The 10,962-nt window shown below is 39.1% G+C and overlaps 1 long non-coding RNA gene across 1 annotated transcript; it reads right to left on the bottom strand.

Annotated features, from left to right (window-relative positions):
* Positions 1-7,480: 7,480 nt before the first annotated feature.
* Positions 7,481-9,813, bottom strand: LOC127536254 (uncharacterized). Its single transcript, XR_007945245.1, has 5 exons — positions 9,449-9,813; positions 9,242-9,317; positions 8,197-8,303; positions 7,975-8,092; positions 7,481-7,846 (listed from the first exon to the last, which is right to left on the bottom strand). It is a non-coding gene; the product is annotated as an uncharacterized LOC127536254 (long non-coding RNA).
* Between the last annotated feature and the right edge of the window lie 1,149 nt (positions 9,814-10,962).

Genomic DNA, 10,962 nt, shown 5'->3' with positions numbered 1-10,962 from the left:
CTCCTCTAAATAACTAGAAGAAAACTAAAGTGGAAGCCCAACCAAAGCTCAGGTGTTAGGAGGCTACTGACTGAAAGAAAAAATGCAACGTTGAGTTAAACACAGCCAATTCAGCAAACATACTACCTCTAATACCTGTGGGCTGTAATTTCAGGAGTAAGTCATAATAAGTGTCCTGCAAACATAACCTTTTGCAAAATTACTGGAACAATCTGCATCACTGACAACATATTCAAAAGGATAGTAGTGAGGTCGGCCATGAAATATCGCGAGACGAAGAAGACATCTCTGAAACCACAGACCTACATCATTACAGCAGCTCCGTTTGTGTCTTCACTGAAACGTTGATGACACTGCAAACACATTACCAGACTGGTTTAAATTATAAAAGTCTTCATAACAAAAACTGCAGCTTCACACTAAATTAATAGTTGCATAAATGCATCAACAGAAACAACATTTAGACACAGAAACCAAATCACAAGTATAATAAGGGAGGATTTCATTATCTCTTTGAGAAGGAGCTATGTTTGTCAGTCTGCATTTTCTATTAAAGCTGCACAACAATGGAGCTCTATTCCATCCAGTATGAGAGAGCAGAACACATGCAACACTTTCAGATGTCAGTAAAATCATTTCAATTCAAAAACTTTATTTATCCTCTGGGTGTATTTCAAGGCAGGGAGAGCAGCTGGACACAGAAAGGTATCTCAGTAATCTCAGTTTTTCACAACATAAACCTTTGAAACAAATACCTGTAGTAAGGTAACGTTTGTATGTTTGATCAGTGCAAAATACTTCCAGTGACTAGATTTACAGCATGCTCATAGAGTATATGACATAGACTGTATGTCAGTGCTGTATTCCCCCCCACCCCCGTATCACGTGGACCTATCAAGCCTGACGTCACGCTTCACTTCGCCTGTGTTAGTAAACAGAAGACAAAAGACAGAGATATCCATGCTAATGCTATGCTAATGTTGTCGGACTCCGAAGCAAGATCAAATTTCTCAAAAATGCCTCTGTTTTTTCATTCCCTGTCTGGTACGTGTGAAGAGTTTGTGCCGCTATGCTGCTAATGTGACTGCAGGGCGACTTCTTGTGAAACGGAGTCATGTATGGAGTTATATTTGTGCCACAATCCTGAGCACACAGTGTGAAATTTTGAGCACAGAAAAAAATTTTGAGCAAAGAAAAACTTAATCTGAGCAAACAAAAATCTCTTCTGCACTCAAAAAATATATTTTTATATTTGCAACTATCCACATACACACACAATCTTAATGCTTTTCACTCGGTTTTTCACTCTACTCTCCTGTGGATCTGTGCTCTACGTCCTTGCTACGTCTCTCTCGCTCTCGCTCAACATCTGCTCTCTGCACACGCTCAAATCTGCCTTCATGCTCGCTCAGCTCTGCACAGCGTTACAAATGTGCCACAATTCCAGCCAATCACAGACTTCTGATTCTATCCAATCGGGTCCCTGTTTCGGCCGCCTCTCGGAAGCGCTGTTAAAAACGATCGCTAAATCAACTGGAGTTTTGCGATATACACTGGACTACGACAGATTTGCGGTGAGTATTGTTTTATTATTGAATTACATTAAATAAAGCACTATTTTGTTTAGTGTGTTAAATACAGGTGTAACGTTTAAATCCACATTTCAGAGCCACTGGACGATATGTAACGTTTTTTCCCCCCCTCATTTAATTAGCCAAGATTAGCAAAGCTGGACCATGTCGGATCCTGAACGGCAACACAACGGTGCACCACATCCACATGTAAGTAGTTGGTTTTGCAAAAATATTTTGTCATGTAAGCTTGCATGAAAGTCTGTGTGTCTGTTTCATTGATTTGTATGTTTCTATTCGCTTGCTAAGGGACACTAGATTTGTTGGCTGCTAGCTCAATCAGTAGCTCTCACCGCAACAATTAATTCACAAACTTGACAAACATACAAACTGATGGAACAGATACACTATCTAAGAATAATGCTTTTGTTTTTACGTGTAATATTCAACTGTGATCTTCTCACAGCTCACTAAAATAGGATGTGTTGTTTGACGAAGTTACTCTGTGCAAGGCCCTCTGTCCCTTGTCCACATTGACACAAATCATAAACTCATAAGGTAAATAAGCTTGCTCAGACTATTTCACACAAAGTAAACAGTAAGAGGAATGTCATTAAAAATACTTCAGTGAAGTTTATCTTGTTTGTTACTTGGGAATACATTATGGAGCCCCTAATTTAAACATGTCCCCCAAACATCTTTTAATAGAATATTTGCATTCAAAAAAGGTTGTTGCAATTTAGAACAGTCTGCAATTAGCTGACACGACTCACACATGAGCAGCATTATTGAAATAGTACTCCCCATCTTGAACAGGTACAACATTGTGGTCTTTGGTGGAGTGGATGGCTACTCAAGGAAGGTCATTTTTTACTCTTAAATTTATATGACTGTATGTGTGAAGTTTTGCAGCTATAAATCAGAGTAATTTGATCCTTATGTATATATCAGAAACTTGGACATGGCTGACTTAGCTTTATGAACAGCCGTTTAAAACTGTAGGTACTTTTATCATAATCTTCAACCAAAGGGTACAGATCACTGGTGATGGCTTTGGAATAATAAATACAGCCAAGTACACAGAGATCAGTATGCCAGCCTTTCAACTTGGTTTTGAGTATTTGTTTTAGCCAGTGGCTTTCAGTATGAAATTAATGATAATTATAACGTAATCAAACATTTAATATCTCATCTGGATACATTTTTACATACAAGTAATCTGAAGAGCAATATTGTCTTTTTGTAAGTGCCCTGTATATGATCATTGAGACGAGTGAAGCAGAGCTTGTCACACTTTCACCCTACCATTTCTAGCAGAAAGCACACAAAAACATTAATAAAAAAGTTATTTAAAGATGTAGTATATCTCAGATAGTAACTGTTGGCAGAACTACAGCCCCATTCACTTTGCAGAAGGTAAAATGAATATAAAGTTGTGTATTTGGGATCCAATTTTTTTTTGTGCTTTATTACATTTTTGAATATTATTTAAACGTGCAATTGGTTCAATGAAAAATTTTGCTGCATTGGTTTCAGCTGTATGTGTCTAATAAACTCATTGTATGGAGTGTTTTTGTTTGTAGGATATACCACATTGTTTTTTTTAAAAAATAAAATAACACAACAAATGAAATACCAAATGCTACAAAGAACAATGTTATAATATGCTGTTAGCTAAACACAGATCTGTACATTATCCGTGTGGTTTTACTGCAGGTCTTGTACTTGGATGCTGCAACAAATAACAAAGCACAAGCTGCATTCTCATTCTTCATCACATCGGTCCAGCTTCATGGCTTACCGTCAAGGTATGCTGACCTGATTAAAATTCTCTAGTTATATGAAGTTTGATTAAATCTGTATAAGTTGCATTAACTATTACTGATACAACTTTATTTATTTTGGTTACAGGGTTAGGGCAGATCAGGGAGTAGAAAACCTGGATATTGCACATTTCATGTTTGCCACACGGGGAACAGGAAGATCGAGCTTCATCTCTGGAAAAAGTACCATGACATTCTTCACTCTCTGGAAGAGGATGGTCTACTTGACATATCTGATGCCACTCTTCTCTTTGGTGTGCACTACGTCTTTGTCCCTCGACTCCGGGCAGATCTTCAATTCAATTCAATTCAATTTTATTTATATAGCGTCAATTACAGTCAAATCGTCTCAAGACGCTTTACAGAACCCATATGCCTGACCCCCAGAGCAAGCCCAAAGGCGACAGTGGCAAGGAAAAACACCCTTTTAACAGGGAAGAAACCTCGAGCAGAACCCGGCTCTAAATAGGGGGGACCCATCTGCCTGCTGGCCGGGCGGGTTGAGAAGGACAGAAGAGGGCAAGGGGGAGGGATGGGAGAAGAGGGAGGGGTGAGAAAGCAAGGAAAACACAACACACATTTGGATACATGCATGACAGGATATGTGACACAGACAAAGTATAAGCTAACATTGAAAACTGACTCATAGTTTACTCTTATGATGTACGGCTCTGACATTAAACATACTCCTTATATAGCTAGCAGTAAAATTCAAACAGTATGTAAGTTAGCATAACAGTATAGTGAAGGCGATGCAGAATTGACTGGTGGAAAAAGGGAATTGGAAGCAGAGGGCTGGAGGAAGGTCAGCAGCAGCATCCCACAGTGGACATGGTGGAGACTGGACCAGCTGGTGGAACATCGACCGCAGATCTGAAGCATCCAGCTCTGGGACCAGGGACACTCGGAGAAATAGCACAGGGGGAAACAGAGTGAATGTACTGCAATAACGGTATACATATTAAATGTAAAGGTAGATAGAGAAGGGCTCAGTGCGTCAAGAAAAGTCCCCCAGCAGCCTATAGGCCTAAAGCAGCACGACTAGGGGCAGAACGAAGGGACGTCCAAGAGGGGGTCAGCTGTACAATGAAGACACAAGCCGAACCTCTGTGGGTCACCCAGTCAGCCCCAACTATAAGATTTGTCAAAAAGGAACGTTTTAAGCCTGGTCTTAAAAATAGAGAGGGTGTCTGCCTCCCGAACCCAAACTGGGAGCAGGTTCCACAGGAGAGGCGCCTGATAACTGAAGGCTCTGCCTCCCATTCTACTTTTAGAAATTCTAGGAACAACAAGTAAGCCTGCAGTTTGAGAGCGAAGAGTTCTACTAGGATAATAAGGTACTATCAGATCTTTAAGATATGATGGAGATTGGTTATTAAGAGCTTTATATGTCAGAAGAAGGATTTTAAATTCTATTCTGGATTTAACAGGAAGCCAGTGAAGAGAAGCAAGTATAGGGGAAATATGATCTCCTTTGCTAACTCCTGTCAGTACTCTCGCAGCAGCGTTTTGGATCAACTGTAGATGTTTGAGAGAGCTATTTGGACAACCCGATAATAAGGAATTGCAATAGTCAAGCCTGGAAGTAACAAAAGCATGAACTAATTTTTCTGCATCACTCTGAGACAGAATGTTCCTGATTTTTACAATATTACGCAGGTGAAAAAAGGAAGTCCTACAGACTTGCTTTATGTGTGAGTTAAAGGACATGTCCTGGTCAAAAATAACTCCAAGATTCCTCACAGTAGTACTGGAGGCCAATGTGATGCCATCCAGAGTAACTATTTGCTTTGTAAGCGAGTTTCTAAGATGTTTGGGGCCAAATACAATGACTTCAGTTTTGTCTGAATTTAGCAGTAGGAAGTTAAAAGTCATCCAGGTTTTAATGTCCTTAAGACAATCTTGCAGTCTCGCTAACTGATCAGTTTCATCTGGCTTCATAGATAAATACAATTGTGTGTCATCTGCATAACAATGGAAGTTAATACAATGCTTCCTAATAATATTGCCTAAAGGAAGCATGTATAATGTGAAAAGTATCGGTCCTAAGACAGAACCCTGAGGAACTCCGTGATTAACTTTAGTCTGCTCAGAAGAGTCATTGTTGACATGCACAAACTGGAACCTATCTGATAAGTAGGATTTAAACCAATCCAGTGCTGTCCCTTTAATGCCAATTGAATATTCTAGACGCTGTAATAAAATTTTGTGGTCGATTGTGTCAAACGCTGCACTAAGATCTAACAAAACAAGTATAGAGACTAGTCCATTATCTGATGCTATGAGAAGGTCATTAGTAACTTTCACTAGAGCTGTTTCTGTGCTATGATGCACTCTGAAGCCTGACTGAAACATTTCAAACAAATTATTCCTTTGTAGGTGTTCACATAATTGATTTGCAACTGTTCTTTCCAGAATTTTAGAGAGAAATGGTAGGTTGGATATCGGTCTATAGTTAGCTAACACATCTGGATCTAAAGTGGGCTTTTTAAGCAAAGGTTTGATGACAGCAACCTTAAAAGCCTGTGGTACATAGCCTGTTACTAGAGAGAGATTAATCTGATCTTGATACCTTTACTGAAGGATGGAATAATCATTCTCTGCAGACAGAGGGAGGTCTCACCCCTGAACAGCTGTGGTGCATGGGACGTCTACAAGATCTGGATGAGGGGGAGAGACTCGAGGTACAATGTAAAAACAAGTAGAACATGTATTTTAAGAAGTTGAGTTGTAAGACTGAGCAGTACGTATCTGCTACGCATTCTGAAAGATTAGACTATTAAAGACTGTAGTTTACAAAGCCCACATATTTTCATAAAATGACGAGTACTGTACTGTTTATAAGGCCTGAATCAGGAAATATGTCATAATTTGTGGGATGATCCTGATTTTTTTTTCGTTTCTATTTCTAATGAAGTAATTTCTATGCTGATGAATAAAAATAAAGCATCAGTTTTTGTAATGTTGTGTTTATTATTAAAAAAAAACTCACACAAATACCAAAACTGTATTTCAACAAGTATCCATTCCTGACTGATATGTTTTGAATTCAAAGGACCTTCAGGACCCAGGCGTTGACTGGGAGAGTGCTGTGCTGCAGGAAGACTCTCATGGCACAGTTGTGGTTCCTGAATTTGAGTGCCCACTGGATGATGAAGCCCTGGAAGAACTTCAGAGAACTATCAACCCTCTGGAACATTCAGAGTCACATGGTCGTGACTTATACATAAGGCTCTTGCAACAGGTGTCCAACCAATAGACATTTGGACAAGAACTTGAAAGTCAACAAATATTCCAGCACAGTGACAAAAATTATTGAAGCTTTTCTAACTAATAAAAGCAAGAGAACCCTGGATAAAGGGAATCTGTATGACTGAAGAGGAAGTCAAACACTGAGCTAACAGGAACAATTGTTTTGCTTTTTTCATTAGTGATGAACATATTCTATCAGTTAATGTTTAGAAATAGCTTCTCATTTTTTGTTTCAGATTACCAGAGGGCTATTTCTGTTAAACTCTGTGGAAGCCACCACCATATCTAACTGCTTCACTCATAAGTCTTCTGAATTCAGTGTAAGTGTTGAGATGCTGCACTGGAAAAGTTACTGTACGAGTGCATGCGCTCACAATTTGGTAACAAATGGAGTGATCTCCAAGTCGCTCCCTGCAGTCGTGGTCAAACGTGAATATTATTTTGAAATGTCTCTTTTCATCAGGGAGGATGGGAATGTGGGCTTGCCCGGTCAACCACTGGAGCACATGCTGAACTACAAGAGAGTGGGGCTCCTCAGCTGCAGCATTGTGATGTTTAAAATATAAGAAATAAAACATGTTACAAACAATTTGAACTTAAGGAATTTCAATTTAAATAATCATGTAGTAATCGTGTAATCATCTTATAGCCTGGTTATTATCATCCTGGAAGAGACAACCCTGTCATGATAAGTGTGAGCACTCAGAACTACTTTGTTTTGATTTGCTGTGACGCTTGCTTCTGGTGTGTTAGATAGCTATATGTTATTGCCATTCAATTTTGGTTATATAGAAATAAATTGTTAATAAAGTAACCTTGTTTGGGGTGGGATTAAATAAGTTCTGTCTTCTTCCCACTCCCTTTCGAACATGTATGATTTGTAAATTTATGTGATGCCTTGTTTTAGCTGCGGTTTTATTTTGTATAAGCTGCATCGGCTGTCTGTTAATTTCATGTTCGAAATAAGTAAATTAAAAAAAAAATTGGACAAGTGGCATAACAGCATAACAGACCTACTGGATACCTCAACTGTACTCATTATTAGTTACTTGCCTACAGTCCTGTATAGCATAGTACCTGATATTTCAAGCTCCTGGCAAAAATCTTGCATGAAGTTTATAATCTCTCAGTTCTCTCCTGAGATGTCCCCTTTTCACTGAGCTGTGGTCGGCAGTTCATCATTATGAAATCAGCATCTGGCTAAAAAGAATAAGTGAATATACAATTGGTGTTAAAATTCATATACATATATAACAAAGAACAAAATCCAGAACAGGGCGATTGTCTGCAAGAACACGGTGAGTTAAACTGTTATGAATAATGCTTACTTTGATGATCTTCCCAGGAACAAAGAGTGTGTGGCAAGCTTCAGGGTTTGCAGCCATCTGACTGAGCAGACCATACAGTTCCATGGCCTTTCTCACTTGCTGAAGCATTGGAATCAGTCTTGTGGTAGAGTGCAAGACAATAGTACTATGAAAGAAAGAACACAAAAATCAAAAACTGGTTTAAAAATTAAAAATATTTAAATGACAGTTGTTTTTTCTTACCGAATGATGTTTTGTTTATTATCCAGCTTGATCTGGCTTGTGTATCCACAGTTTATAACTTCATCAGCCAGCAACATCAGAGACTGTGCATCAGCCACATGTTCAACCTGAAAGTGTTCAATGTTAAGCGAAAAATGTAGAAAGTGAAAGTATGCATAGCTCAGAGTACTGCAGATTTACAAAACAGCCACTTTAATAAACACTGTATGTTTTGTCGTTTCCATCACAATGAAACACAAACTATTTTTCTCACCTCTTCATCACTCTCATCACAAAGTGATTTTCCTTTATTGCAAGCATCTGCAGAGGCATCACTTCATTACACTGCTAACATGTCTTCTTTGGCATCTTTGAAAAGTGCTGCGAGTCAGGAGGCAGAGGAGAGGTGTCTAATGTCTCCTGTAGTGGCACTATGTAAATAGTGGCTTTACCCCCTCCTGACTGAGCTCTCAGAGTTTTTACAGAAGGTAGTGTCTACGGATACGGGTCCGTACCCGTAGCCTGTGGCCTACGGATACGGCACTTTCCATTTGCCAGACAGATACGGACCCGTACGCGAGTCTCGCGAGTCAAGAAGCTGCTAACCACTGCAAACTGTTGAAAGGTAAGCAAAGGTTAAGGTTAGGGTTAGTGTTAGGGTCAGGTTTAGGGTCCGTACCTGTCGTACCGATGCTACGGGTCCATACAGCTAGCGTCTACCGGGAGTCACGTGACTAGATCTCGCGTATCTGATTGGCAAATGGCAAGTGCCGTATCCGTAGTCCACAGGCTACGGGTACGGGTCCGTACCTCTAGCAACAACCTTTACAGAATAACCCTTTGCTTCTGGTGGAATTACAGTGAGCTTCTGTCGACCACTGCCACATTTATTGTAAGAAACACAAACATATTCTAATTAAAAATACACCTATTTATTGTCAACGAGCCATCTCTAATGCTTACAACTAAATGCCTGTGCAGCAATAGCCCTTATGTACAACTAAAATAAATTACAACTACAGGAGTGGGATGTGATACAAAAATACACAATCCTGGCCTTACAAACCTGTTGCTTTATGCAAGAGCCATCCCCCATAAAGATCTTCCATTTTTGGGAATGTTTCAGCCAGGGCCTTTGAAATCTGACAACAAAGAAAAGAAAGAGAGAAATAAAACACTACAATATAGACGTTAACATGTAATTTGGGTTAAAAGTGTTGCCCAGTGACCCCCTTAAACACAGAAAGTCAAAACTATGAACTGACTACTGTACCTCTGCATGGTCACTGTCGTCAGGCAGCGACACCGTTTGTCTTCTCATGCCAGCTTGAAGGAGTTCAAGCTCCTCAACTGGCAAAGGTGTGTAGGGTGTGTTTTTTGGAAGCAGATAAAAAATGAGAGTAATGGTCTTGCTGGTTGTTCTCGGAGGCTGCTTGGTGGAAGTTAAACACCTCTTTTTACCTCAACTAAAGTTTGATCTGAAGTATCCTGGAAAAGATCTGTACAGGACATATATATGTATGCATTTATAAATAATATAAATAGTCAAATATTAGATAATTTGATTTTTTTAGACTCTCTCAGTTCTGATTATATATGAATTTAAATGTCTCTGTTAAACACATCCACAAACCAAATGAGAACATCAAATTCACAATATTACGAATAAAAATATATGATTGAGTAAACGTGCACAAACCTTGCCATCTCTTGCTGTACAGTTCCATTTCTAGGCTCTGGCTGTCTGGTCTCTGTAGGGCTTGGTGAACTAGTTGTGGCCATGGTGTTAACCAACAAAGTTACTAGATTTCTGGCTGCTAACTCAATCGCACTTTGACCCTAAATCAATACCAAATATAAAGTTAATATGTTCTGTCAAAACACAAAGTATTTAACACTTTGAAATCAAACAGTCATGTGCAACAACGTTTTCATTAGCTATTAGGTTAGCTTAAGCTCTACAGCTTTGACTCCTGCTAGTAAATCAGCTTTAATCTGAAAGGTTGGTTAATAGAAAGTTTAATCAAAAGCACAGCTAATAAAAAATTTTAAAACCCAAAAATCTTAACTAACCTGACATGGTGGCGGAGTATTTGGGTTGTCATTATTTGGATCTGTCATGCTGTTTAGCTAGCACATCTGCTAAATCCCTCGTTTTGTTGCGGAAGCAGGACTGACTTTCTGCAAAACCGTACCAAAACATTACACCTGTATTTAACACACTAAACAAAATAGTGCTTTATTTAATGTAATTCAATAATAAAACAATACTCACCGCAAATCTGTCGTAGTCCAGCGTATATCGCAAAACTCCAGTTGATTTAGCGATCGTTTTTAACAGCTCTTCCGAGAGGCGGCCGAAACAGGGACCCGATTGGATAGAATCAGAAGTCTGTGATTGGCTGGAATTGTGGCACATTTGTAACGCAGTGCAGAGTTGAGCGAGCGTGAAGGCAGATTTGAGCGTGTGCAGAGAGCAGATGTTGAGCGAGAGCGAGAGAGACGTAGCGAGGACGTAGAGCAGAGATCCACAGGAGAGCAGAGTGAAAAACCAAGTGAAAAGCATTAAGATTGTGTGTGTATGTGGATAGTTGAAAATATAAAAATATATTTTTTGAGTGCAGAATAGATTTTTGTTTGCTCAGATTAAGTTTTTCTTTGCTCAAAATTTTTTCTGTGCTTAAAATTTTACACTGTGCGCTCAGGATTGTGACACAAATATAACGCCATACAGCATCATATTTTAATCTCTACTTCTTTATGTTCTGTTTTGGCTGTTTAAAAGCA

The sequence above is a fragment of the Acanthochromis polyacanthus genome, chromosome 11 (assembly GCF_021347895.1).
Source record: "Acanthochromis polyacanthus isolate Apoly-LR-REF ecotype Palm Island chromosome 11, KAUST_Apoly_ChrSc, whole genome shotgun sequence".
NCBI classification, from domain to species: domain Eukaryota; kingdom Metazoa; phylum Chordata; class Actinopteri; family Pomacentridae; genus Acanthochromis; species Acanthochromis polyacanthus.
The sequence above is the reverse complement of the archived record's forward strand: the minus strand, read 5'-3'. Positions and strand labels throughout refer to the sequence as shown.